This window comes from Scyliorhinus torazame, chromosome 11 (genome assembly GCF_047496885.1).
Source record: "Scyliorhinus torazame isolate Kashiwa2021f chromosome 11, sScyTor2.1, whole genome shotgun sequence".
Lineage (NCBI taxonomy): Eukaryota > Metazoa > Chordata > Chondrichthyes > Carcharhiniformes > Scyliorhinidae > Scyliorhinus > Scyliorhinus torazame.
In genome coordinates, this window is record NC_092717.1 from 30996650 (window position 1) to 31024575 (window position 27926).

The following is a 27926-nucleotide window of genomic DNA, read 5'->3' on the forward strand; positions in this document are numbered from 1 at the left end:
TCTCTGCTGCGGTGATCATTCCACGGCCCAGGTCAAATAGGTTCTGCAAAATGGTAAATCTTTGATCCACTAAATGCTTCAATTTCAAAATGGTGTCATCTAATTAAATACATCTGTGACACTGTGAATAATAGGAAGAGTGCATGGAAATAATTAGTGCTTCCTGTGCCCTGATGTTTTATGTGCCATCTGACTCTTTTCCTGCTGACTTTATGAAGTGGCTGTCCCTACTTTTCAGCCAGATGTTAGTATGTGAAAGTCTTAACAGAGTAAGGCCGTGCAGAAGTGTCTGTGCAGCTGGCTCATCCTTAACCGGTGACCAATGTAGTATTTTGCAGAGGTAAGCTGATATTGGAATACAAGATGCAATTTATTGTTTGTAATTGCACTTTATCACTACATTAGTACAGTGTGCTTGATTGGATCCGTAGCAATGATGAATTGTATCAAGCATAATTCCCTATGCAGACGGAGTGCTGGTATAGATTCAACTCCCTCTTCCGCACTTTGACCGGTGATGATAATTTGAAACATAACTGGGAAATATTATTTACTGTTGTCGGAAGTTCAAATTCACTGTAGACTAAAGATTGCTCGAGTGCAAGATGACGTCAGGATGTTTGCGTTAAGACTTTGGGGGAGAAAGTCTTTCCATGGTTCGGAAAAGAGCTGCAGGAAGCTCTTTACATTTGCCGTTTGCCTGTTTACTGAATGAGGCTGGGTAACAACATTTTGTTGTCAATGAGTCTGGGCGATAATCCTTGCTTTTGGCAGCAAAATGTGCTTACAACTTAGTTTAAAAGCGAAACAAACAGAATGATTTGGAGCAAACTGCATTCACAAAAGCGGCTTATTGTATAGTTTTTTTTTTGTGTCCACAATTGTACATCATTGTTTTCAGGCAGTAACAGGAAGGATGCAGTATTCCTGCCTCGTTGGCTGACTTGCAGCTGTAGCGATGGAATGTATTGCTAAAGTCAAGCTGTGGGTGAGGAGAAACAGAAGCTCTTCAGGAAATAAAAAGACCGGGAAATTGACCCACGTAAGCTGTTTAACTAGTTGTTTCGAGTCAAATTGAAAGTTGCCTCGCTGATCTAGTTAGCCATATGTTTTGGGTGGATTTTACACTGCCGGTCAAGAAATAGGGATACAATGCAGTAAGTTTTGGAATGGACTGTGTATGATTCTGCAGTAGGATGATCAGCTTGTGAAATAGCATTGATTGGTTTAACTGGGCTAGTCTGGCTAGTCTAAGAAGAAAGTGGTCTGTCGTGACTAAAGCAATCATACGTATATTTGAGTGCACAGATATGTTTTTATTAAAACCGAGGCGTGTGTGCACAAGGCAATATCAGTTTTAGAACTGTATTGGATATTGACCATTTTGTGAAGGTACAGCAGAAATTCAGCTACAAGTCTATCTTTGTCGTCTGTATGTGCTCAGCTTCGCTTAGTTGGTAGGATTCTCACCATAGAATCGAAATGTTCCGAATTGAATCCTTGAGTATACATCCGTGCTTATAGTTGAGTGGAGTACTGTGATTACCTTGCACTGCCAGTGACTACATGTTCTGGTTTGTCTGGACGTCAAAAATCCTATGACACGGTAGCACAGTGGTTAGCACTGTTGCTTCAGAGCGCTAGGGTCCCAGGTTCGATTCCCGGCTGGGTCACTGTCTGTGCGGAGCCTGCACGTTCTCCCCGTGTCTGCGTGGGTTTCCTCCGGGTGCTCCGGTTTCCTCCCACAAGTCCCTAAAGACGTGCTTGTTAGGTGAATTGGACTTTCTGAATTCTCCCTCTGCGTACCCGAACAGGCGCCGGAGTGTGGCGACCAGGGGATTTTCACAGTAACTTCATTGCAGGGTTAATGTAAGCCTACTTGTGGCAATAATAAAGATTATTATTATTGAGGAAGGTCGGGGAGTCACTCCGATGCTCTGACCAACAATCCAATCTCAGATCAACATGAGCAAAATAGATTACTCAGCTCACTGCTGCTTCAGCGTGGGAGGCCAGAAAAGTTTCGGTTTGTGTGCGGTTGACCTGAAAAGGGACAGCAAGTCAGCTGTTTGATACAAAACTGCGTTCCCCTCCTCAACAGAAATGTCTGCGTTTCTAAATGGCAAATAGGATGCGATAACATGAACACTATTGTAGGTACATAGGAGTTTTGACAATGGAATGATAGCTACATTTAAACAATCAATGCTTTTGAATTAACTTATGGTTTATAAAGCATTTGGAGATATTCTGAGAGGTGTTACATGGCACTAAATAAATGCAAATCTCTGACTGCGTTTGAGTTGCGGTGGAAATGTATGTTTTATGATTTGGTAGATCTGCCGTTGCGAGAGGCCAAACTATCCGGATAGTTCATCAGCTTTCCAGGACTGGTTAATATTTATTTCACTTCTGGTGCTTTTTTGTGATGTAAAGGCAGCGCTACAGATTGTGCAATTCTCAAATTGAGTTGCTGACAGAACTACAGGTTCTCACAGCAATGCACTATTCATTGTCCTTTTATTGTATACAAATCACAGCTGTCAACAGTGGGAATTGAGAATAACATGTCTGATCCAAAAGATCTGGACAAGTTAAAAACATATGGAGCTGTCCTTTAAAACATCTTTATAATCATCCAATTCTGACTGAGCGTATACTGGCTGATCGTAAATCAGTAAAGTGAAGCCCAGGTAATTACCGATAAATGGTTTGCTGAAATGTTTAAAACCTAGCAACATAAATGACTTCCTCATGGCTACCCAATAACATTAAGATAGGTACAATTTTAAAACTGCAAATTATCCCTTTCACACTAAGCGAGAGAAATTTCACCGGCGGGATTCTCCGTGAGCCGACAGCAAAATCGAGAAAGCCGATTGGGCGGAGAATCGGTTCTGGTGCCGAAATCGCGGCAGGCATCAATTTGACGGCAAATCGCAATGCTCCAGCACCTCGAACGTGGCGTCAATTAATTTCGGAACACACGTACAGTAGACATCGTTGGCATATCATTAACGAGCCCGACCCGGTATTCTCCGAGCACTCAGTGATTCTCCACTTCCGATATGCCGACGGCATGGTTCACTAGTATTTTGTACAATCGTGAAACCGACTTGGCGGCTGCTGAGGGTGAGAGGGGGGACGGAAAGTGCCCAACATCACCATAGTTTGCTGACAGTTGTGCCGCTGGCTGGTGGGCTTCTGCCATGGCCGGGGGGGCGGGGGAGGGGGTGGGGGGAGTAGTGGGGGATGGCCAGGAGGTGGGCTGTGGGGTCGGGATCGATGGACACGGAACACCATTGCCGCAGCCGGCAAGGCAGCCATGCAGCTGCGCACACCGCTAACAGCCCACTTTGAACTTAGTGGCACGGGCCGTATAGATGTCCCCCCAGGAGGACTTCAAGAGGTGGGACATGCAGCCTCTATCGCTGGCGGGCAGGGTGCAAGCAATTAAGATGATGGTCCTCCCGAGGTTCTTATTTGTATTTCAATGTCTCCCTATACTAATCACCAAGACCTTTTTTAATAAAATAGACAGGAGCATCACGAGCTTCGTGTGGGCAGGGAAAGTTCCGAGAGTAAGGAGGGGGTTCCTTCAGCGTAGTAGGGACAGAGGAGGATTGGCACTACCGAACTTGGGCGATTACTATTGGGCCGCCAATGTGGCAATGATACGTAAATGGATGATGGAGGGTGAGGGAGCGGCGTGGAAAAGACTGGAGAGAAAGTCCTGTAAAGGGACGAGTTTAGAGGTGCTGGTGACAGCGCCGCTACCGATCTCACCTAAAACGTTTACCACGAACCCGGTGGTGGCGGCAACATTGAATATCTGGGGACAGTGGAGGCGACAGAGAGGGGTGCGGGGAGCCCTGGTGGGGTCCTCAATCAGGAACAACCATAGGTTCGCCCCAGGAAGAATGGATGGAGGATTTCAGAGCTGGTACCAGTTGGGAATTAGGAGGGTGGGAGATTTATTTATAGATGGGACTTTTGCGAGCTTGGGAGCATTGGAGGAAAAGTATAAGTTGCCCCGGGGAAATTTCTTGAGATATATGCAGGGGAGGGCGTTTACTAGACAACAGGTGAGGGAATTTCCGTTGCTCCCGACACAGGGGATACAGGACAGGGAGCTTTCAGGGGTGTGGGTCGGAGAGGGCAAGGTGTCAGAGATTTACCGAGAGATGAGGGAAGAGGCGGAGGAGTCGGTGGGCGAACTAAAAGTAAAGTGGGAAGAAGAACTAGGGGAGGAGATAGAGGAGGGTATGTGGGCTGATGCCCTAAGCAGGGTAAATTCCTCTTCCTCATGCGCCAGGCTTAGCCTGATTCAATTTAAGGTGCTACATAGAGCACACATAACGGGAGCAAGATTGAGCAGGTTCTTTGGAGTGGAGGACAAATGTGGGAGGTGTGGCAGGAGCCCGGCAAACCACGCACATATGTTTTGGGCGTGCTCGGCACTGGAACGGTATTGGAAGGGAGTGACGGGAGTGATTTCGCGGGTGGTGAAGGCCCGGGTCAAACCAGGCTGGGGGTTAGCTCTATTTGGAGTTGCGGAAGAGCCGGGAGTGCAGGAGGCGAAAGAGGCCGACGTTGTGGCCTTTGCGTCCCTAGTAGCCCGGCGCAGGATCCTACTCATGTGGAAGGAGGCGAAACCCCCCGGACTGGAGGCCTGGGTAAATGATATGGCGGGGTTCATTAAACTGGAGCAGATAAAGTTTGCCCTGAGAGGATCGGCTCAAGGGTTCACCAGGCGGTGGCAGCCATTTCTCGACTACCTAGGGGAACGTTAGAGGGAAGACAGATGACCAGCAGCAGCAACCCAGGGGGAAGGGGGGGAGGGGGGAGGGGGGGGGTTAGTTTAGTTTAGGTCAAAGATAAAGGGGTTTTGTTACTTGTGTATTGTTAAAAATTTCTGTATTGTTATTTTTGCGTTTGCTTTGTAAGAGGGGAAAAATTGTTGTTTGGGAAAAAAGTTTCAATAAAACATATAAAAAAAAAAAAATAGATGTCCCCCCAGGCCACCTCCCCTGGGTACCATTTGGCCCCAGCTGACCCATCAGCTGTATGGGCACACTCCAGTGCAACCAGTGCTAACTTGTTGGCTGGGATGAGTGTGTGTGGGGAGTGTGTTGGCTGGGATGAGTGTGTGTGGGGAGTGTGTTGGCTGGGATGAGTATGTGTGGGGAGTGTGTTGGCTGGGATGAGTGTGTGTGGGGAGTGTGATGGCTGGGATGAGTGTGTGTGGGGAGTGTGATGGCTGGGATGAGTGTGTGTGGGGAGTGTGTTGGCTGGGATGAGTGTGTGTGGGGAGTGTGATGGCTGGGATGAGTGTGTGTGGGGAGTGTGTTGGCTGGGATGAGTGTGTGTGGGGAGTGTGATGGCTGGGATGTGTGTGTGTGGGGAGTGTGTTGGCTGGGATGTGTGTGTGTGGGGAGTGTGTTGGCTGGGATGAGTGTGTGTGGGGAGCGTGTTGGCTGGGATGAGTGTGTGTGGGGAGTGTGTTGGCTGGGATGAGTGTGTGGGGGGAGCGTGTTGGCTGGGATATGTGTGTGTGGGGAGTGTGTTGGCTGGGATGAGTGTGTGTGGGGAGTGTGTTGGCTGGGATGAGTGTGTGTGGGGAGTGTGTTGGCTGGGATGAGTGTGTGTGGGGAATGTGTTGGCTGGGATGAGTGTGTGTGGGGAGTGTGTTGGCTGGGTTGAGTGTGTGTGGGGAGTGTGTTGGCTGGGATGAGTGTGTGTGGGGACTGTGTTGGCTGCGATGTGTGTGTGTGGGGAGTGTGTTGGCTGGGATGAGTGTGTGTGGGGAGTGTGTTGGCTGGGATGTGTGTGTGTGGGGAGTGTGTTGGCTGGGATGTGTGTGTGTGGGGAGTGTGTTGGCTGGGATGAGTGTGCGTGGGGAGTGTAATGGCTGGGATGAGTGTGTGTGGGGAGTATGTTGGCTGGGATGTGCGTGTGTGGGGAGTGTGTTGGCTGGGATGAGTGTGTGTGGGGAGTGTAATGGCTGGGAGGAGTGTGTGTGGGGAGTGTGTTGGCTGGGATGAGTGTGTGTGGGGAGTGTAATGGCTGGGATGAGTGTGTGTGGGGAGTATGTTGGCTGGGATGAGTGTGTGTGGGGAGCGTGTTGGCTGGGATGTGTGTGTGTGGGGAGCATGTTGGCTGGGATGTGTGTGTGGGGAGTGTGATGGCTGGGATGAGTGTGTGTGGGGAGTATGTTGGCTGGGATGAGTGTGTGTGGGGAGCGTGTTGGCTGGGATGTGTGTGTGTGGGGAGTGTGTTGGCTGGGATGAGTGTGTGTGGGGAGTGTGTTGGCTGGGATGAGTGTGTGTGGGGAGTGTGTTGGCTGGGATGAGTGTGTGTGGGGAGTGTGTTGGCTGGGATGAGTGTGTGTGGGGAGTGTGTTGGCTGGGATGAGTGTGTGTGGGGAGTGTGTTGGCTGGGATGAGTGTGTGTGTGGAGTGTGTTGGCTGGGATGAGTGTGTGTGGGGAGTGTGTTGGCTGGGATGAGTGTGTGTGGGGAGTGTGATGGCTGGGATGAGTGTGTGTGGGGAGTGTGTTGGCTGGGATGAGTGTGTGTGGGGAGTGTGTTGGCTGGGATGAGTGTGTGTGGGGAGTGTGTTGGCTGGGATGAGTGTGTGTGGGGAGTGTGTTGGCTGGGATGAGTGTGTGTGGGGAGTGTGATGGCTGGGATGAGTGTGTGTGGGGAGTGTGTTGGCTGGGATGAGTGTGTGTGGGGAGTGTGTTGGCTGGGATGAGTGTGTGTGGGGAGTGTGATGGCTGGGATGAGTGTGTGTGGGGAGTGTGTTGGCTGGGATGAGTGTGTGTGGGGAGCGTGTTGGCTGGGATGAGTGTGTGTGGGGAGTGTGTTGGCTGGGATGTGTGTCTGTGGGGAGTGTGTTGGCTGGGATGAGTGTGTGTGGGGAGTGTGTTGGCTGGGATGTGTGTGTGTGGGGAGCGTGTTGGCTGGGATGTGTGTGTGTGGGGAGTGTGTTGGCTGGGATGAGTGTCTGTGGGGAGTGTGTTGGCTGGGATGAGTGTGTGTGGGGAGTGTGTTGGCTGGGATGAGTGTGTGTGGGGAGTGTGTTGGCTGGGATGAGTGTGTGTGGGGAGTGTGTTGGCTGGGATGAGTGTGTGTGGGGAGTGTGATGGCTGGGATGAGTGTGTGTGGGGAGTGGGATGGCTGGGATGAGTGTGTGTGGGGAGTGTGTTGGCTGGGATGAGTGTGTGTGGGGAGTGTGATGGCTGGGATGAGTGTGTGTGGGGAGTGTGTTGGCTGGGATGAGTGTGTGTGGGGAGTGTGTTGGCTGGAATGAGTGTGTGTGGGGAGTGTGTTGGCTGGGATGAGTGTGTGTGGGGAGTGTGTTGGCTGGGATGAGTGTGTGTGGGGAGTGTGATGGCTGGGATGAGTGTGTGTGGGGAGTGTGTTGGCTGGGATGAGTGTGTGTGGGGAGTGTGTTGGCTGGGATGAGTGTGTGTGGGGAGTGTGATGGCTGGGATGAGTGTGTGTGGGGAGTGTGTTGGCTGGGATGAGTGTGTGTGGGGAGTGTGTTGGCTGGGATGAGTGTGTGTGGGGAGTGTGTTGGCTGGAATGAGTGTGTGTGGGGAGTGTGTTGGCTGGGATGTGTGTGTGTGGGGAGCGTGTTGGCTGGGATGAGTGTGTGTGGGGAGTGTGTTGGCTGGGATGAGTGTGTGTGGGGAGTGTGTAGGCTGGAATAAGTGTGTGTGGGGAGTGTGTTGGCTGGGATGAGTGTGTGTGGGGAGTGTGATGGCTGGGATGAGTGTGTGTGGGGAGTGTGTTGGCTGGGATGAGTGTGTGTGGGGAGTGTGTTGGCTGGGATGAGTGTGTGTGGGGAGTGTGTTGGCTGGGATGTGTGTGTGTGGGGAGTGTGTTGGCTGGGATGAGTGTGTGTGGGGAGTGTGTTGGCTGGGATGAGTGTGTGTGGGGAGTGTGTTGGCTGGGATGTGTGTGTGTGGGGAGTGTGTTGGCTGGGATGAGTGTGTGTGGGGAGTGTGTTGGCTGGGATGTGTGTGTGTGGGGAGTGTGTTGGCTGGGATGAGTGTGTGTGGGGAGTGTGTTGGCTGGGATGAGTGTGTGTGGGGAGTGTGTTGGCTGGGATGTGTGTGTGTGGGGAGTGTGTTGGCTGGGATGTGTGTGTGTGGGGAGTGTGTTGGCTGGGATGAGTGTGTGTGGGGAGTGTGTTGGCTGGGATGTGTGTGTGTGGGGAGTGTGTTGGCTGGGATGTGTGTGTGTGGGGAGTGTGTTGGCTGGGATGAGTGTGTGTGGGGAGTGTGTTGGCTGGGATGAGTGTGTGTGGGGAGTGTGTTGGCTGGGATGTGTGTGTGTGGGGAGTGTGTTTGCTGGGATGAGTGTGTGTGGGGAGTGTGTTGGCTGGGATGAGTGTGTGTGGGGAGTGTGTTGGCTGGGATGAGTGTGTGTGGGGAGTGTGTTGGCTGGGATGTGTGTGTGTGGGGAGTGTGTTGGCTGGGATGAGTGTGTGTGGGGAGTGTGTTGGCTGGGATGTGTGTGTGTGGGGAGTGTGTTGGCTGGGATGTGTGTGTGTGGGGAGTGTGTTGGCTGGGATGAGTGTGTGTGGGGAGTGTGTTGGCTGGGATGTGTGTGTGTGGGGAGTGTGTTGGCTGGGATGAGTGTGTGTGGGGAGTGTGTTGGCTGGGATGAGTGTGTGTGGGGAGTGTGTTGGCTGGGATGTGTGTGTGTGGGGAGTGTGATGGCTGGGATGAGTGTGTGTGGGGAGTGTGTTGGCTGGGATGAGTGTGTGTGGGGAGTGTGTTGGCTGGGATGAGTGTGTGTGGGGAGTGTGTTGGCTGGGATGAGTGTGTGTGGGGAGTGTGTTGGCTGGGATGAGTGTGTGTGGGGAGTGTGTTGGCTGGGATGAGTGTGTGTGGGGAGTGTGTTGGCTGGGATGAGTGTGTGTGGGGAGTGTGTTGGCTGGGATGAGTGTGTGTGGGGAGTGTGATGTGCATATGCGCTGGAGCTTGCCAGCCTCCCGAGTGTCAATCACGGACCCGGCGAATACCGCACTGTTTTACATTGGAATCGATTGTGTTCCACGCGGCACCGGTGCTAGCCCCTCAACGGTGGCGGAATCAGTCTAGGTGCATCGCCGGTCTTTCTGCCGTAAAAGTCCACGGATTCTGAGTTGACGTCAACTCTTCGTCTCAGAAATGGAGAATCCTGCCCCAGAGATCTGGATAATCAGCAAGCACCTGGTGGCTGCATGGCAGAGGCTAATAAAACCCAATGCAGGTTGATTGACAGTGTGAACGCCGGTGACATTAGTGTTTGCACTATCGAATGCCAATTGAGCAGGTAGGCCTACAAATGACCAATATGTAAACCCATGTGAAACCACGAATGGTGTACGGCAGCGGAGGTACAGTCATGACCCGCAGGCCTACTATTTTTATAGAGGTCACATGGGGAGGCTGGGAAAGCAATGTACATGCAGCCTATCCCATACACTCCACATGTAACTATTCCATTCTAACGTAATGTTTCAACCCATGAGGCAGCATGTCAATGTTACATAAGGAAATTCAACTTTTCTCACTGGAACTGTACTTGCCAGTATCAGCCAAGGAAATGAATCTGTAGCTCATTGGAAGAAATGGTGTCAGTTAAGAGGTGTAAGTGAAACCTCTTAGAACTAATGAATAATAGCTAATTCAGTGTTGATTTCTCCGACTGTTGGCTGTACTCAAGGTGTGGTGAATGTATTCTCCTGAATATGAGCTGTCTGTACTGTGACCTATGGCCAGGAAATGGTAATACGATCTACTTCCAGGTATTGTACTAGAAGCCCAGTGGGCTCCGCCCCCCCAGGGCGATATATAGACTTGCCACCTGTGGGAGGCACTCATTTGTACAGCATACACTGACAGGCAAGTTCCTGGATAATAAAGCCTTATGTTCACTCGTTCTCGTAGTCTCGCAGTGAATTGATGGTATATCACAAGGGAAGGTTTAAGATGAGCTGATGGTTTCAGCGAGTTGAAGATGTGGGTTTATTTGTGGTGGCGTTTGTCTCTCAATAGGTTATATCCTGAAAATGAGCTACTAAAATACAACTTTAAATATGCTATAAGTGATGTTCTTTGGAGCACGCCTAGCTGTTGATTAATATAGAGTGAAACTTTCTGAACAACTGCACTTTAGAGAAAAAGAAGATAATTTTTTGGCACAATATATTTCATCTGAACATTGCTGCTACTGTATTTGCAATGCAACGTTTGGGAAATAAAATAGTGATCAGTTTTAATTAATTACAAAAAGTACACCTTTTAGACCTTGCAAGAGTTTACTGTTATGATATGTGTGCCTATTCACGTTCTATAATTTTGGTGACGCATTTTCTGTCTGCATGCTTGTGGTAGGGGTGCTTTTGTTCGTCAGACAGAACTAGGGGAAAACCCACACTCTTCATATTAGAATGGTCAAGATCCACAGGGAAACAGGAGTGAACAAATTAATAAACAAGAGTTGCGGGGCCTCTGGCAGCAGGTGGTGATGTTAGGGAGAGCACCGAGCAGGGGAACTGGTCGACCCTGCAGGCAGCATTGTATGTTAAAAAAATAGGGGCAGCGCCAAATGTCATGAGGTAAGGGTGAAAGCAGCAACGACTCATTCAGGGTTTGTGAGTGGCAGCGTGGCAGGAGTTTAGGGCAGCTTGAATCCCCCGTGGGTGACTCAGGAGCCAGGAAGGGGATTAGAAACCTAGTCAAACCCCCCAGTGTGGGCCACGTGATGAGGGCAAGAATGAGACCGGGCAGGACTGCAGCCAGGAGCTGGGCAGCGGACAAAGCCTGAACAAGCCCGGTGAATGACTCGGCTGTGGAGCCGAGGCCCTGAATTAGACAGCGATCTGGGGCATCGGCAGTGAATATTCTCTGTAAGTTACTACTGGGAGTTACACTTTCACTCGAGGGTGATGACCACTTTGGTGGCAGTGAAATAAGCAAACCTTGCTTTGTAACCTTTGTGCAGCCCACGTGCTTAAATCGCATGTTACCTGTGATGAACGGTTACTGTACTACTGTACCCTTGTCATCATGTAAGGTGATATCCCCTTTAAGACTGGGCTTGGAACCCTGGGGGACTCCGCCTCCGGCTCCGCCCACCTGGGAGCCGTATATAAGGGGCCGCCTTGTGGGCGTCACCCAGTTAGCACCCGTCTCGGCACCAGGCTAGTTCTTAGCTTATTAAAGCCTTCTTTACCGTTTTACTCTCTAAGCGTCATTATTGAGGGTACAACATTGCCTAAGGCTACATTCAGGCCCCAATCCCACTTTGCATTTGTGTTGTGGTGTAAATCAGTCTGAATTGGAGTCAGGGCCCAACCCATCCGTACCTGAAAGGAAGCAGACTTAGGGCAGCATTTTCTGGCCCTTCCCTCTGTTGGGATCTTTCTATCCCGCCGAAGGTGACCTCCCGTGAAAGGTCTCCCGGCGGCGTGGCCGGTGGGCAATGCAAACGGCCATGGATTTATGCAGAAGTGGTAGATCCTGCCGGCGGCCAATGGTGAACTGCTTTCGCCACGAGAAAACCTGCTACGAGGAAGCCAGAAAAATCCCAGCATTGGTCTCACTGGAGGAGGTTGTCTCACTCTGCTTTGCTTCAATTCAGACCTTGGCACCTATTGACACTTGGCAAATTCAGTGTGACTACAAATCCATTGGAAATTTTACCTCATAGTGACAGTGTGCAATAAAGGTTATAACATAGAACCATTGAATTCTTACAGTGCAGAAGGAAGCCATTCGGCCACACCGAGTCTGCGCGGACCCTCTGAAAGAGCACCCGACCCTGGTCCACTCCCCTGCCCTATCTCCGTAACCTAACCTGAACTTCCCCGGACACTAAGGGACAATTTTAGCATGGCCAATCCACCTAACCTGCACATCCTTGGACTGTGGGAGGAAACCGGAGCACCCGGAAGAAACCCACACAGACACAGGGAGAAAGTGCAATAGTCCCCCGAGGCCGGAATTGAACGAGGCTTCCAGGTACTGTGAGGCAGCAGTGCTAACCACTGCGCCGCCATGCTGCCCTTGGAAATAACATCTTGGAAACGCAAGATTATGTGATGTGTATCGGATAGCATTCAGCATGCAATATAGAGATTCTTTTTGCCTGCAAATCATATTATTTGGACTTAAGTTTTAAAAAAAATGAAATGCAATGTGAGCTGATTTTTATTTCCAGTACAATAAAACTAACCCTTTTGACAGAGTAAAAACAATTACATATGCAAGCAATTGGTGTTGTCATAATAAACTTTAATATGTTTGTAAAACATTTCTCTGTCTACTGTTTTAGTGGAGGCTTAATCATTGCATTTTGAATGGGGTTAACCACTGTTAAATTAGCAGGTAGATTATATACGCTGAACATTACATATATCACAAATGTATTGAAGCACCTTAAGAGTGCAAGTTGATCTCTATGGAAAACTTGAATATCATTGCACTTGTGATGGCCCTCTAGGAGTACTTGTAATCTTCTTTCAGATATGTTCCGAATAAAGCATATTTTTGCAGCAAAAAGGAAGCAGCTAGATTATTATCACCAGCAGTCATTAATAGGATTAGGGGTAGCAAATTTAAATCAGAGATGTGGAAAAGCTACTTCTCCCAAAGGGTCGTGAATCTGTGGAATTCGCTACCCCAGAGTGTGGTGGATGCATGGGGCAAATGAGGTGTTGGACAGATTTTTAATTAGTAATGGGATGAAGAGTTATGGAGAACGGGCAGGATGGTGGAGATGAGGCCTTGATGCGATTAGCCATGATTGTATTGGACAGTGGAGCAGGCTCGAGAGGCTAAATTGCCTACTCCTGCTTCTAGTCCTTATGTTCTAAGAAAGGTCTATTCTGTTTAATTCCACCTTCCAGCTCTTGGTCTGCAGCCCTGTAGGTAACAGCAGCTCTAGCACAAATCTGGGGCGGGATTCTCCGACCCCCCGCCGGGTCTGAGAATCGCCGGGAGCTGGCGTGAATCCCGCCCCCGCCGGTTGGCGAATTCTCCGGCACCGGATATTCGGCGGGGGGTGGGAATCGTGCCGCGCCGGTTGACGGGCCCCCACCTGGCGATTCTCCAGCCCGCGATGGGCCGAAGTCCCGCTGCTGGAATGCCTGTCCCGCCGGCGAAAATCAAACCACCTCTCTTACCGGCGGGACAAGGCAGCGCGGGTGGGCTCCGGGGTCCTGGAGGGGGGGGGGGGGCGTGGGGCGATCAGGCCCCGGGGGGTGCCCCCACGGTGGCCTGGCCCGCGATCGGGGCCCACCGATCCGCGGGCGGGCCTGTGCCGTGGGGGCACTCTTTTCCTTCCGCCTTCGCCACGGTCTCCACTATGGCAGAGGCAGAAGAGACCCCCTCCACTGCGCATGCGCGGGGATGCCGTGAGCGGCCGCTGACGCTCCCGCGCATGCGCCGCACGGCAAAGTCATTTCCGTGCCAGCTGGCGGGGCACCAAAGGCCTTTGCCGCCAGCTGGCGGGGCGGAAATCAGTCCGGCGCGGGCCTAGCCCCTTAAGGTTGGGGCTCAGCCCCCAAAGATGCATTCCGCACCTTTGGGGCGGCGCGATGCCGGACTGATTCGCGCCGTTTTTGTCGCCGGTCGGCAGACATCGCGCCGATTGCGGAGAATCCCGCCCATGGTGTTCTTGATTAATAAGGGGATTTTCTGATTAATAAGCGGATCAGGAAGAAGGCAGGAAAATGGGGATGAGAAACATATCAGCCGTGATTGAAAGGCGGAACCGACTCAATGGGTCGAATGGCCTCATTCTGCTCCGATATCTTATGGTCTCAATAGTCATACATTTTAAGAATTTAAAAATGGGGCATGTTTGATGTGAAAAATAGGTTGGTTGATAGCTGATAATTGGATCCGAGGTTTAACCGGAACTCCAACGTTTTGTTTCAATAATGGTTACTTCCCTCTTATCCTTCCTGAAACTGGCATAAAGCTACATTTAAAATTAACACACACTTGAAACAAGCAATGTCTTCCTTGACTCAAAGTGGATTTCCCAGAACAGGCTGCTAGTCTGTCACTAGCAGGTAGCTTGAGGGGCGCCACTCCACATCCGGCATGGCTGGCCAGGAGTCTCTCCCGCTCTTACCATCAGCCATTACCTTGTTTGGAAGGATTTTTCAGGTTGACATTCAAACTGTTTGACTGCGCTACGAACATAACTTCCACTGTCATCAGGTCCTGGGGTGAGACTCAAACCCAGAGCTTCCAGCTCAGAGACAGGAACTCGACCCACTGCGCCACACGGCCTCCCATATTGCAGTAGGTGCTTATTGTAAAAAGTTTAATTTCACAATTTAGTGTGATGCATCCGGGTTAGTTCCCCAGTGAAAGGAACTGGGTCCTGAAATTATTACTGAAGTCCCTCCAACTACTTTTGACATTTAACACATCCTTGACAGGAGGTCTTTTGGCAATTTGGGATTCTGGTGGACAACAGGACAAACAGCTGACCTCCTTAACCAATGAGATCCAAGGAATGTGACATAAACAGAGGAGGGTGGGTGAATTCAATTTCAAATCAGGTACAGGAAAATAAATCAAGTGAGGAAAAGAAAGACAAGATTTTTTTTAATTAAAATTTTTTTTTTTAAATTCTCCTCCTTTTTCACATTTTCTCCCACATTTACATCCATCAACAATAAACAATAATCAGCAAGATATGTCAGTCCCCATAATAACAACGATCCCATCTACCCACCAACCCCCAAACCTCAACCCGCATGTTTACATAAACAAATGGCAAAAAGGAATCAGGGATTACCCGTAGTCACCCTTAATCTTACACAGCTCCCCCCCCCCCCCCACCCCCCCCCCCCACCCCCCCCCCCCCCCCCCCCCCCCCCCCCCCACCCCCCAACCGCAGGTCTCCAGCTCCTCCTGTCCACTGCCTCTTGTAAAACTCCTCCTCCCAACCTCGGTTCCTTCCCCCCAACTTTCCACCCCGGCTAGACCACTCGGACCCTGTTCTGCCAGGCTCCGATGGCCGCAGCCCCTCCCCCCACCTCACTCCCGTTCACTGGCCGGCACAAACCGGCCAGCGTGGAGGCCCCCGCCCGGGTCCCTTTCCCACTTGCCCGGCCCTAGGAAAGCCCAAAGATCCCCTTTTAGCACACAAACCCCGCATATCCACCTACACCCCAAAGAACTCTCATTTCGAGTGAAAGTCCCGTCCCTTCCCTTGTCCAAATATATACCACATTGGCTCCTTTAGTCTCTACACCCGCGCACAGTGATACAAAAAAGAAGAAAATACAGTCATGAGGTTAAATCGGCACATGGCCATTCCTCAATTTGTCAGTTCTGCCACAGTCCTTCTGCTTTCGCAAATTCCTCCCCTGCTTCCGCCGTTCCAAAATAAAAGTCCGTGCGCTTGTAAGTCACCCTCAGCTTCGCTGGATATACAATGCCGCACCGCACCTTGCTAATGTACAGTGCCCTCTTCACCCGGTTGAAGGCAGCCCGCCTCCTTGTCAGCTCCACCATAAAGTCCTGGTATACACGTATACCAGCTCCAGCCCACTGCACCACCCGCTTCTGCTTGGCCCAGCTCAGGACCTTCTCCTTCACCCTGTACCTACAGAAGCACAGAGTCACTGCCCTTGGCGGCTCACTCGCCTTTGGTACAGGCCTCCACGACCGATGAGCCCGATCCAGTTCATATCGGGAGGGATCCTCCCCCTCCCCCAATAATTTTGCCAGCATCGCGGCAAAATACTCAGTCGGCCTCGGTCCTTCAACTCCTTCGGGCATCCCCACAATCCTCAAATTCTGTCGCCTGGATCTGTTTTCCAGCACTTCCATTTTTCCTCGCAGATCCTTGTTAATATCCATCACCTTCCGCATCTCTTTCCCCATTGAGGCAAGTTGATCACCGTGCTGCGATAACGTCTCCTCCACTTCCTTCTGCGCCTCCCCTTGCTCTCGCACCTCCACCACTGCGCTCGCCACTTCCGTCCTCACCGGGGAAACCGCCTCCTCCACCAGCACACTCAAAACCTCCCTCATCTCCTTCCTCACCGTCTCCATGCATTTCGCAATCTGCGCCAACTGCTTTTCAAGAAAGACAAGATTAAGAGACAGCGAGAGGGAGAAAGAAGAGCCAGAAAGGAAATGGAAGTTCAGTAAAATGTGAAAGAAAATTAGCAGGTTAAAATCTCGAATAACAATTCACAACCCGAAATTCACAACATCGGTGGAATTTTACCATAAAATGACCAAGTGTCTGTTCCGGTGACAAAAGTGGGGCAAATAGTCGACGGGATTGCTCACGGAATTCTGTCCCTCTTTGCCAAAAACGAATGGGTAGGTGAGATGAACGGTTACTGTAACACTGTACCCTTGTCATCATGTAAGGTGATGTCCCCTTTAAGACCGGGCTTGGAACCCTGGGGAACTCCGCCTCCGGCTCCGCCCATCTGGGAGCCGTATATAAGGAGCCGCCTTGTGGGCAGTGCAGCAGTCAGCACACGTCTCAGCTCTAGTCTAGTTCTTAGTTTATTAAAGCCTTCTTTACTGTTTACACTCTAAGCATCGTTATTGAGGGTACCACAATTTAATAAACTAAACTACAGCAGGATGGACGCAGGCCTAAAACCCGAGAAGCTCAACCTGGAAGCACGGACACCGGAGGCAAAGGAAATTTTTAAATACTGGCTTCGAAGCTTCGAGGCTTACCTGGACTCCTCAGAGACTCCCATTCTGGGGCCACGCAAGCTGCGCCTACTCAACGGCCGGGTGAGTCACAGAATATCCACTACGCTTGAGAAGGCGATGACTTATGAAGAGGCGGTCGAGCTACTCCGCAAGCGGTTCGTTAAGCCTATCAACGAGGTGCACGCCAGGCATCTGCTCTCTACCTGCCGGCAGCGCTCGGGGGAATCGCTGGACGAATTTGTCGAGAAACTCACCGTGCTTGCCAGGGACTGTGACCACCAGGATGTGACAGGGGAGGTCCATATGAACCTGCACATCAGAGACGCTTTCGTGTCCGGCATCCGCTCGACCTATATTCGGCAGCGGCTGCTCGAAAAGGGGGAAAAAGACCTCCAGGACACGCTGACGCTCGCCTCCTCGCTGGAGGTGGCCCAACATAACTTGGGTACGTACCCCGCGGACTCTGCGAGCCCCCCCCCTCGGACCTCCTCAGACTCAGCCATATTACAGGCCTGCACCACGCGGCGACCCGCTCATCATGGGGGCACACCGTGCTACTTCTGCAGGCAGGGCCAGCACCCACGCCCACGCTGCCCAGCCTGCTCCGCGATCTGCAGCGACTGCGGGAAGAAGGGGTATTTTGCGAGGGTCTGCCTGGCCAGGCCCAGGGACAAGAAGAACAAAGAACAGCCGGCCTGAAAATCAGGCTCTCAGGCCCGCAGGCCTCGCAATGCGGCTGCGCACCGACCCGACATGCCCCCTTCTGATGCGTCATCAGCCTCGTGCGAATCATGGGAGCGGCCATCTTGTCGGCGGCCATCTTCTCGACCCGACACACGCAGCCGGTGGCGGCCATTTTACGAGTCCGACTCGGCTGAGGACTCCGACTACCCACCAGTGGGAGCGATCAAACTCGGCCAAAACACCTGCAGAACTCTATGATGCAGGTCCAGGTCAACGGGCGTGACACTGCATGCCTCTTCGACTCCGGGAGCACGGAGAGCTTTTTCCATCCTGAAACGGTAAGGCGCTGCTCCCTGCGCACCCATCCCACGTCCCAAACCATAGCCCTCGCATCCGGGGCCCACTCGGTACAAATCATGGGGTACTGTATCGCGGATCTCTCGATCCAGGGCGCCAAGTACACCCGTTTCAAATTTTAGATCCTTCCCCACCTCTGTGCCCCCCTGCTGCTCGGACTGGATTTCCAGATCAGCCACCGAAGCCTGACACTGAAGTTCGGCGGACCCTTGCCCCCCCTCACGGTATGCTGCCTTGCGACACTGAAAGTCGCACCCCCCTCGCTATTCGCGAACCTCACCCCCGACTGTAAGACAGTTGCCACCAGGACCAGGCGCTACAGTGCCCAAGATATGACTTTTATCAAGTCAGTGGTCCAGCGTTTACTGGGAGAGGGGGTCATCGAGGCTAGCAACAGCCCTTGGAGAGCACAAGTGGTGGTAGTCCGGTCTGGGGATAAGAAACGGATGGTCGTGGATTATAGCCAGACCATAAACCGATTCACGCAGCTTGATGCGTACTCCCTTCCCCGCATCGCGTAAATGGTAAATCGGATCGCCCAATACCGAGTGTTTTCCACGGTCGACCTCCAATCCGCCTACCACCAGCTCCCCATCCGACCAAAAGACCGCCCCTATACTGCCTTCGAAGCAGCCGGCCGGCTCTTCCACTTCCTCAGGGTGCCCTTCGGCGTCACGAATGGGGTCTCCGTCTTTCAAAGGGCGATGGATCAAATGGTGGACCAGTACGGTTTGCGGGCTACATACCCGTAATTGGACAATGTCACCATCTGCGGCCATGATCAGCAGGACCATGACGCAAACCTCAAAGTTCCTCCGTATTGCCCGAGCCCTTAACCTGACCTATAATGAGGAAAAATGCGTTTTACACACAACCCGGCTAGCCATCCTCAGCTATGTCGTGGAATGTGGGGTTCTAGGTCCCGACCCCGACTGCATGCACCCCCTTAAGGAACTCCCCCTCCCTGCAGCCTCAAGGCCCTCAAACGGTGCTTGGGGCTCTTCTCCTACTACGCCCAGTGGGTCCCCAAGTATGCGGACAAAGCCCGCCCACTCCTAAAGACCACCACTTTTCCCCTCTCGGCTGAGGCTCAATTGGCCTTCAACCGCATCAAGGCCGACACCATCAAGGCCGCCATGCACGAGGTGGACGAAACCATCCCTTTCCAGGTAGAGAGCGATGCATCAGACATCGCCCTGGCTGCTACCCTCAATCAAGGAGGCAGACCAGTAGCGTTCTTCTCCCGAACCCTCACCGCCTCCGAGATTCGACACTCTGCAGTCGAAAAGGAGGCACAAGCCATTGTGGAGGCTGTGCGGCGCTGGTGGCACTACCTAGCCGGTAGGAGGTTCACCCTCGTCACCGACCAACGGTCAGTCGCCTATATGTTTGATAACACGCAATGGGGCAAAATAAAAAATGACAAAGGATCGAACTCTCCACCTACACGTACGATATCAAGTATCGTCCAGGGGAGCTCAATGAGCCCCAGATGCCCTGTCCCGCGGCACATGCGCCAACGCGCAGGACGACCGCCTGCAAGCCATCCACAATGACCTCTTCCACCCGGGGGTTACCCGGCTCGTCCATTTTATCAAGTCCCTCAACCTTCCTTACTCAACCAAGGAGGTCAAGGCCATGATCAGGGCCTGCCAGATCTGTGCGTAGTGCAAACCGCACTTCTTCCGGCCGGACAAGGTTCGGCTCGTGAAGGCCTCAGGGCCCTTTGAGCGACTGAGCGTGGACTTCAAGGGGCCCCTCCTGTCCACCAATCGTAATACCTATTTTCTCACCGTGATCGACGAGTTCTCCCGTTTCCCATTCGCCATTCCCTGCCCCGACATGACCTCAGCCACCGTGATTGAGGCACTGCACAGCATCTTCACTCTGTTCGGTTTCCCCGCTTATATCCACAGCGATCGGGGTACATCGTTCATGAGCGATGAACTGCGTCAGTATCTGCTCAGCAAAGGCATCGCCTCGAGCAGAACGACCAGTTATAACCCGCGGGGAAACGGGCAAGTGGAGAGGGAGAACGCGACAGTGTGGAAGGCTGTCCTTCTGGCCCTACGGTCGAGAAATCTCCCACCTACCCTCTGGCAGGAGGTACTGCACGGCCTCCTCTGCACGGCCACGAATGAGACCCCTCACAACCGATTGTTTGTCTTCCCCAGGAAGTCTACCTCCGGGGTCTCGCTTCCACCTTGGCTGATGGCTCCGGGACCTGTTCTTCTCCTCACTACAACACACCCCCTCCCGGCCCCACCCCCCCATTGGTGAGTACCTACCACGCGCCCCCCCTAGCGCCCCCCCCTTTACACATCCCGCCGGCGCCGGCACCGCTACCCCCGGCCCCGCCTATTCTCCCTGCGCCCTGTACCCCTGCCCCGACCTGGACCGAAGCTCCGACCGCCGTGCTCCCGGACGTACCCTCAACCAGGATGTCCGTGTCCGCCGCACCACCGGCAGCCGCACCACCACCCGAACTGAGGAGGTCAATGAGGACGATCCGGCCACCAAGACGGATGGACCTATGATGGCACTTCACTCCCGCCGGACTCTTTTTTTAAACAGGGGGTGAATGTGATGAACGGTTACTGTTACACTGTACCCTTTTCATCATGTAAGGTGATGTCCCCTTTAAGACCGGGCTTGGAACCCTGGGGAACTCCGCCTCCAGCTCCACCCATCTGGGAGCCGTATATAAGGAGCCCGCCTTGTGGGCAGTGCAGCAGTTAGCACACGTCTCAGCTCTAGTCTAGTTCTTAGTTTATTAAAGCCTTCTTTACTGTTTACACTCTAAGCGTCATTATTGAGGGTACCACAGTAGGCATGGTTTTCGCCGTCACTCTTAGAGCTGTGAACCAACTCCAAACAGAGCGGGGAGCCATCTTTGAAGGGCGCTCTGACTAGCGCTGCAGCCGAACGGTCCCCAGTCCACATCCAAAAGGTCTTGGGGACGCCTCCCCCCTGACATTCAGCCCCCCCCCCGCCTCCCAGGACCCTTGACACTGCTGCCCGGCACAGGGCAATCTACCACAAATTTGCTAGCATTGGGAAACTATGGAAACTGAAGCAAGAGCAGACTAAGAGATGTATTTTAAAAAATTATTATTAAGAGCTTTGATGAAGATGAAGAGAGAAAGATGACTTCCTTTGGTTGGGATGTCCGTGCCATGGGTCATCAAATTAAAGTAGTAAAAAAAAAGAGCAAGGAATATTTTTGTGCAAGGGTTTGTTGAGCTTGGCATGGTTTGAGGAAATAGTTGAGGCAGAGACCATTGGGTCTTTTGAGAGGAAATGGCTAAATAATTGAGGCAGAGGATATAGGGCTATGGGGAGAGAGCAGAGAAGTGCGGTTAGGTTTAGATTACTCTGGCTAACAGCATGGATGCAATAGACCAAATGACCTCCCCCTGCTCTGTAAACCTCTATTATTCTATGGAAATAACCTCCACCTTCGATGCAATGCAATTTAGATTAACACCCACTGATTGTCGCTAATTTGAAGGCACGTTGGGATAGATTTTCCGCTACGTTGTGTGGGTCACAATCTGGTGGAGTGGATTGCCTGCCTTTTACAGAACTCGCTTGAATTTTATTCCAGGGCTTTCATTAGAATGAAAATTGGACAGCTTCTTCAATGGGTGGGTGGTCGTTTCACCAGATAACTGTTCATGCGGCAAAAATGAAAATTGACCCCATTACATGAGAAGCAAAAAATGGTTGTAAATATGTTAGAAATCTGTAACACTCTGAGGGGGTTTGGTGAGGTCATAAACCATAGCAACAAGTGTCAACTAGTTTACAGAGTTACTGGGTCCCAAGTGTGTATTAAATCCTTAGTCATACCCCTAAGTGGCGTTTTATTTTCAAATTGTATCCGAGTTTATATTTTTTTACCCTTTTTGTAATTTCCCATTGGAATTTTCATTTTTAAATACACATCTCTCATTACCAATGTTATCTGCTGCTATTATATTTTCTGTGCATCATGTGACAGGAAAAGGGCGTTTTACATTGTAATGCTAGAATGGGGTTAAATGACAGGAAGACTTTTTACTAAGAACAAATGTGCCCTGTTTTATAGAGACTTAGCACTTCTCTGTTATACACCATAAAGCCACTTTCTTTTACATATGAATGATACTTTTCAGCATGTGACTTAATGAGACAGTCTAGTAAAGAATCGAGTTACATAGAGCTACACAGGGTATTAAATTAGTTAAGACCCGAAAACAGGCACGGGGATTGTGGTGTGTGATTAACCCTGCCTGATCATTGTGCTGCAGGCAATCCTGTAAATTCAAATTGGCTGCTGTTTAACAGGATTACTGCCTGTAGCTAATGCTGCCCAGGTTGTTCATTGCCTGCAAACATTGGCAGGGGGGCCCTGACCTTGGAAGTGGTTATGATACTTAAAGGCAGCTTCCACCTCTTAAAGAAGAGCTTCATTGTGCTTACGAGAAGTAATGGAAGTTAGTCAAAAACTGATTCTGTGCTTTGATACTTTGAGCAGTGGCTAACTTGAGAGAGCAGGCACCAACCTTTTCAGATATTGCACTTGGTCTTGGTAGAAGAGGTGAAATGGAAGACAGATATCTTGTCTGAGGGGGCAAGGTAGCCTCCAGAGAAATGGACAGGGGCAGGGGGAAGAAGTAGTAACAGAGATCAATGTCAGCAGTGTTAATCCAAGAACACGTGGAGTGCAGGAAGAAGTTTAATGATCTCATATGAGTTGTCAAGGTCATTGAGTTCAGATTCAAATTCCATGACCATGCTCCACTGCTGTATTTGCCACACATCCAAGACCCACCTATCAACGGTCTTTATCAATCAGTTCTTAACCCTAAAATTCATGGGCGGAATTCTCTGTTCCTGAGACTAAGTGTTGACGCCGGTGCACCTGGACCGGTTAAGCGACCGTTGAGGGGCTAGCACCGGTGCCACGTGGAACACAAACGATTCCAATGCAAAATAGTGTGGAATTCACCGGATTCGTGATTGACACTCAGGAGGCCGACAAGCTGCAGCCGCATATACACACTTCACTCCCCACAGACCCTCATCCCAGCCAACAAGATGGCACTGGTTGTGCTGGAGTGCACCCATTCTGCTGATGGGTTGGCCGTGGCCCGTGGGCACCTAGGGGAGTGGCCTGGGGGACACACCCATACGCCCCATGGCCCTAAGTTCACAGTGTGCAGTCAGCGGTGTGCACAGCTGAATGGCTGCTGTTAAGGCTGCTGCATTGGTGTTCCGTGCCCGTCCACACTGACCCCGCAGCACACCTCCTGGCCACCCCTTGCTACTTCCCCTGGCCCTGGCAGAAGCCCCCCGGCACGACTGTCAGCAAACTATAGCAATGTTGGACTCTTTCCGTACCCCCTCTCTTTCCCTCAGAAGCCACGGCGCCTGTTTCCTGATTTTTAAAAGCACAAGTGAACCGCGCCACGGGAAACTCCCCCCAGTGGAGGTGGAGAATCGCGGAGGCCCTGGTGAATACCAGGTCAGACCCGCTAATGATATGTCAATGGCGTTTACTGTACGTATGGAGTGGGACGCATTGACACTGCTGTTGAGGCACTGGAGAATTGGGATTTGTAGTGAAACCGGCGCCTGCCATAATTTTGCAGTTAAAACTGATTCTCTGCCCAATTGCGTTTCCCAATTCCGGCGGCAGCCAACGGAGAATTTTGCCCCCCGTGCTTTACATCGTATCAAATAAATCTCGATCCATGTTGGGATGAAACAATATAAAGTTCTATAAAATGAAGTTCCAAGTGTCTATTGCAGAGCTTAAAAAACACACTCTTTCACAAAAAACACATTTACTCCACTCACATTCCTGTAACTACATAATCCCATATAAACACAACCATTTATTTCAAGTGCATGATCCCTTATAAAAACAAGCATGGGAATACGTAGCCCACTTCATAGAGTCTATAATCATTTGGAGTTGTTAAGTAAAACTGTGAAATGGCAGGCATAATGGTACATTGCAAAATCAGTCATGCAGAACCTTTGACAGTTCATCTTGACAATGGCATTTGATACTTTTGACAGCTCCTCGACTGTTTTGCTAGACAGCTCTCTCAACAGTTCCAATTAGTTTATGCACTTTTTTTTAACCACATTCATGTCCATTGTTAACAATCCCAAAGGGCACCTTACCTCTCCCAAAGGTGTCCTAGGAACATATCCTACTTTTCCAAAAGGGCACCCACCTCTCCAAAGAACTCTGCAAAGTTTAGATCTGCTCCACCACTCCTGGATGATGAAAATCAGACTTGGCTGGAGGCAGCCAAAGTTTTATATGGACAGGTACTGCGTTTAATAGGCATATGCAAATCCCACTGAAATGGTAGGTGCTGAGTTCGAGGGTGGAACTTTCGGATTTCAGCCCGTCCTCCCGTTGCCACAGTGATGAAGAGGTTCTCGTTCGTTGCGAATGTTCAGATCTTATTTGCCCATTTTTATTTTTATTTGATTAAGAAAGTCATGGAGCAAGTGCAATGGTACATCACTGAGATTTTCAACTCTATTTTGTACCTTTGGTGAACTCTTGCACTCTCTGGAGACCTAGAGTTGCAATATGTTTTCCACAGATGAGAGGACCTTGAACTTGCTTTATACCTATAATTCACGACCTGATTATTGCTGAAAAAAATATATTTTGTTGAAGATTTTCATCTTACACTGATCAGGACAATCACAAGAATACCAATGTTGGGGGAAATAACAACTTTATACATATGAGAAGAGAGTGCTGATTGGTTGGCAAGCAGAGTGATTGGTAGAGATGCTGCCATGGAGAATGCACCAGTTAATGATGACTGACAGTCAACTGCCAAGCATTGTTTTAAAAGCAGGTAACTTAACCCTGGTCAAGATGGTGCTCTGTGGAATGAACCAACAAATGGTTATTGCTTATTTTGTTTAGCTGAAGCAGGTGCAATGTATGTACATGTTCCTTCTGCCTGCAAAGGACAGGACCCTGAATGTTGATCTATGTAGCTACTAGTGCACACAAATGCGCTTCCCTGTGAGCCTGACTGACAATCTTAAATTGAATGTTAGCGTAATTTTTAGCACACTCAGGATTATTTAGCAATGTTGTCTAATTGTAGAATCACAACTAGTGTTGGACACTGTTTTGAGTTTTGCAAGCACTGGCTGGTTCGGTACCCACCTACCCAATTACGCTAACAACCAATTTAAGATTGTCAGTCAGGCTCATAGTGTGGCACATTTGCATTTACTGGAAGTTACATTGTTAATAAACAAGGCCCCATTCTTTGCAAACAGAAAGAACATGTACACACATTGCACCTGTTTCAGCTAAACAAAATAAGTGATTACAATTCACTGGTTCATTCCACAGGAAAATGTCGTGACCAATCAAAGTCAAGTTTTCTGCTTTAAATTTTCAAACAATGCTTGGCAGTTAACTGTCAGTCACCATTAACTGGTGAATTTGCCATGGCAACACCTCTACCAACCAGAGACCACTTGCCAACTAATCAGTATTTTGTTCTCATATGGTATAAAGTTGTCGTTTCCGCTGATATTGGAATTCTTGTGACTATCTTGATAGGTGCAGGATGAAATGTTTTGACAAAATTTCTTTTTCAGCAATACATAAATTCAATACTACCAAACAACTATCGTGTCATTAATTTCCACCAGTTCTGATGAAAACTCATTAACCTAAAATGCTAACAACGGGAGTGGATTTTCCACCCTTGACTTGGTTGGTGGGAAGGTCGGAGGGGACGGAGAATCAATATGTTTTTTACACCGGCGGGACTTCCTATTGAGATTGTCCCCATACCCCCGTCAATGATGTAATAGAGTTCCTGACCTGGGATTCCTGATGTTAGCATACATCATCTTCCACTTAGCGGGTCTCCACACTTGGCGGGTTTTACTATAGGTCTTGATTAGCAGATACATAGCGAATACCTGCTGGGGGGGCACAGATAAGTACAGCTCCCAAGGAGGAGCTGGTTATGCCCTGGCAGTACCTCCTGCAGTGTCAGGGGACAGTACAGGTGGCCTTCCATTGGGGTGTGTTGATGCCCAATGTGGGGCATCGACTATGACAGACAAATATAAATGCTCATTACAAATTTTATTTAATGCTGCTTTTTTTCTTTAACTCAGACTTTAACGATGTGTTTACTTAAACAGTTTCATAAGTTTCAAGACTCACAACTTGAACAAAATTACTACCCGCTAGAGAGAATTACTACCCGCTAGAGCTAGCCAGGCTCACTCTGGAGGGTGAGCACTTGTGAGCTTCCAATCTCAGGTCCTGTCTCACGAATGTTGATCCTGGAGTTATCGCCCGTGAAATCTCAAAACTGCTGCTTTTTATAAGGTTTAAGTTAAACAGTCCTGTCGCATATCGGCATCATTCGACCTTGTGAGAATCTTGTTCTCGAAGTTCCAAAACAAAGTGTTTTCAGTTAAATGTCCAGCTACAAGTCGCCATTCTGTCTGTTCCCATAAAAACCATTCTGCTTAAGCTGCAATTTCCACACACACACTGTGGGGAGAATGGCCAGGTCCCGGGCCGCCCCCCACTACTCCCCCCAGCCCTATCAGAATCCCCCCGGCCAGCGGCACAGAACTCGGTCGAGTGTGGTGACGCCGGACATCGTCCGCAGTCGGCACACCAGGCTCACGACCACTGGGACGACACGTGGCCCACACCATCGGGAAATCGGCCTATCGGAGGTGGAGCATCGTGGGTGCGGCGGCTGATGACGTGCCAACAGCGTTGCGACTGCGCGCATCCTGATGACACCAATTGGGAGGGGGTGGAGAATCGCCAACCAGTGTCAAACCGGCACCTGCCCTGATTTTAGCATCGGGAGCCATTCTCCGCCCGATCGCTGTTCTCGATTTTGGCGTCGGGCTACGGAGAATCCTGCCCATTACGTCCATTCATGATCCCGATTGCATTCATTCTTCATTCTGATTTGTTGGTTCTCGATCCTGACCTCACTTACTCTTTACAATAATTGGATCGCTGTTCCACCAGCTCTAATCAACTTCTGCTAGACTTTTACCTCTGTCTCAAGCATAAATCTCACTAACTACCTTAACTTGCGAACCAAAATCAGAATTACGCTTAAGGATGTTGGTCACGTTGCATAGATTGTTTGGATTATCCCAAACATTAATTTTCCATTGTGCTGCTTTGAATACATAACTATAGAATTGTAGTATTGATTAAATCACCAAGAAATAATATGCCACAGTAATGTGAAATGCCCTGTCCTGGATTTTATGTTGCATTATTTGGTGTCCTGATTATGATCAGAGTCCCGTGATTGGGACAATAAAAGGATATTCTTTCTCTTCTGTCCTTCAGCCACTTCTAATTAATCTCTGAATATCAAATGTAATTCCCTTCGCTGTTCAAGCACAGTTGTGAGTGTAACATAGAATCAGCCATACTTGCAAGCCATGGAGCAGAATGTTTATGTAGCAATTAGTTCTGTAAACTTAGTGAATTGTGGAGCAAAGTGTACCATAACATAATTGAAATCTTCATTAAGAGCATAACTGGGGAAAAATGTACCGTTTACAAATGGGCTCATGTCTTGTTGAATTGTTAACGGCAGCTGGATGAAAGGGGGGCTGTCTACTCATGCTCAGTGTGAGGGTTGTCAGGGACAATGGGGGAGAAAGTAACTTTGGGTGTTCTGTGCTATTGGCTGATTATAGAATGGCTACAGTAGACAAAAGGAGACAAGTTGATCCACCGTTTCCGTACAAAATACAAATATTACTCTTCAGCGACATGTCGAGCTCATAAAATGTTTTTTTTTACTGATCTGCAAAGTGGAGGCAGCAGTTTCTTGCAAAGCAGATACAAGGAGAAAACGTGCTGCGGAACCCTGAGATACTGCGTTACAGTGTGGGAAAAAGTAAGAGTCTTCGGAGACTTAATGACAGAGTATAAGTAAAGTTGGATAAATGGTTTGTTTTGTGTGAGGCATTCTGTGGTTTATTATAAAAGAGTCATGGGTGATTTAATCTCAACAGTTGAGCTCTTCCATTGAAACGCTACAGATAATTTGAGGCTGAGAATGTTACTGTTGGCCAAGGCCGCAAATCCATGCAAATCATAAAAAGGTGCAAGGAATTTGCATGTTTCTATG

At 50.0% G+C, this 27926-nt stretch overlaps 1 protein-coding gene across 3 annotated transcripts in view; it reads left to right on the forward strand.

The window, feature by feature from the left end:
- Window positions 1-241: 241 nt before the first annotated feature.
- The window catches only part of LOC140385218 (coiled-coil domain-containing protein 102A-like), a 711322-nt gene continuing 683637 nt past the window's right edge, over window positions 242-27926 (forward strand). For 2 of the 3 annotated variants that reach the window (XM_072467125.1, XM_072467127.1), the window contains exon 1: window positions 923-1042. The gene's annotated coding sequence lies outside the window, so the exon portion shown is untranslated. Of the gene's footprint in view, window positions 341-922; window positions 1043-27926 lie in introns of those variants that run through there. The other variant, XM_072467126.1, reaches the window with a different exon arrangement.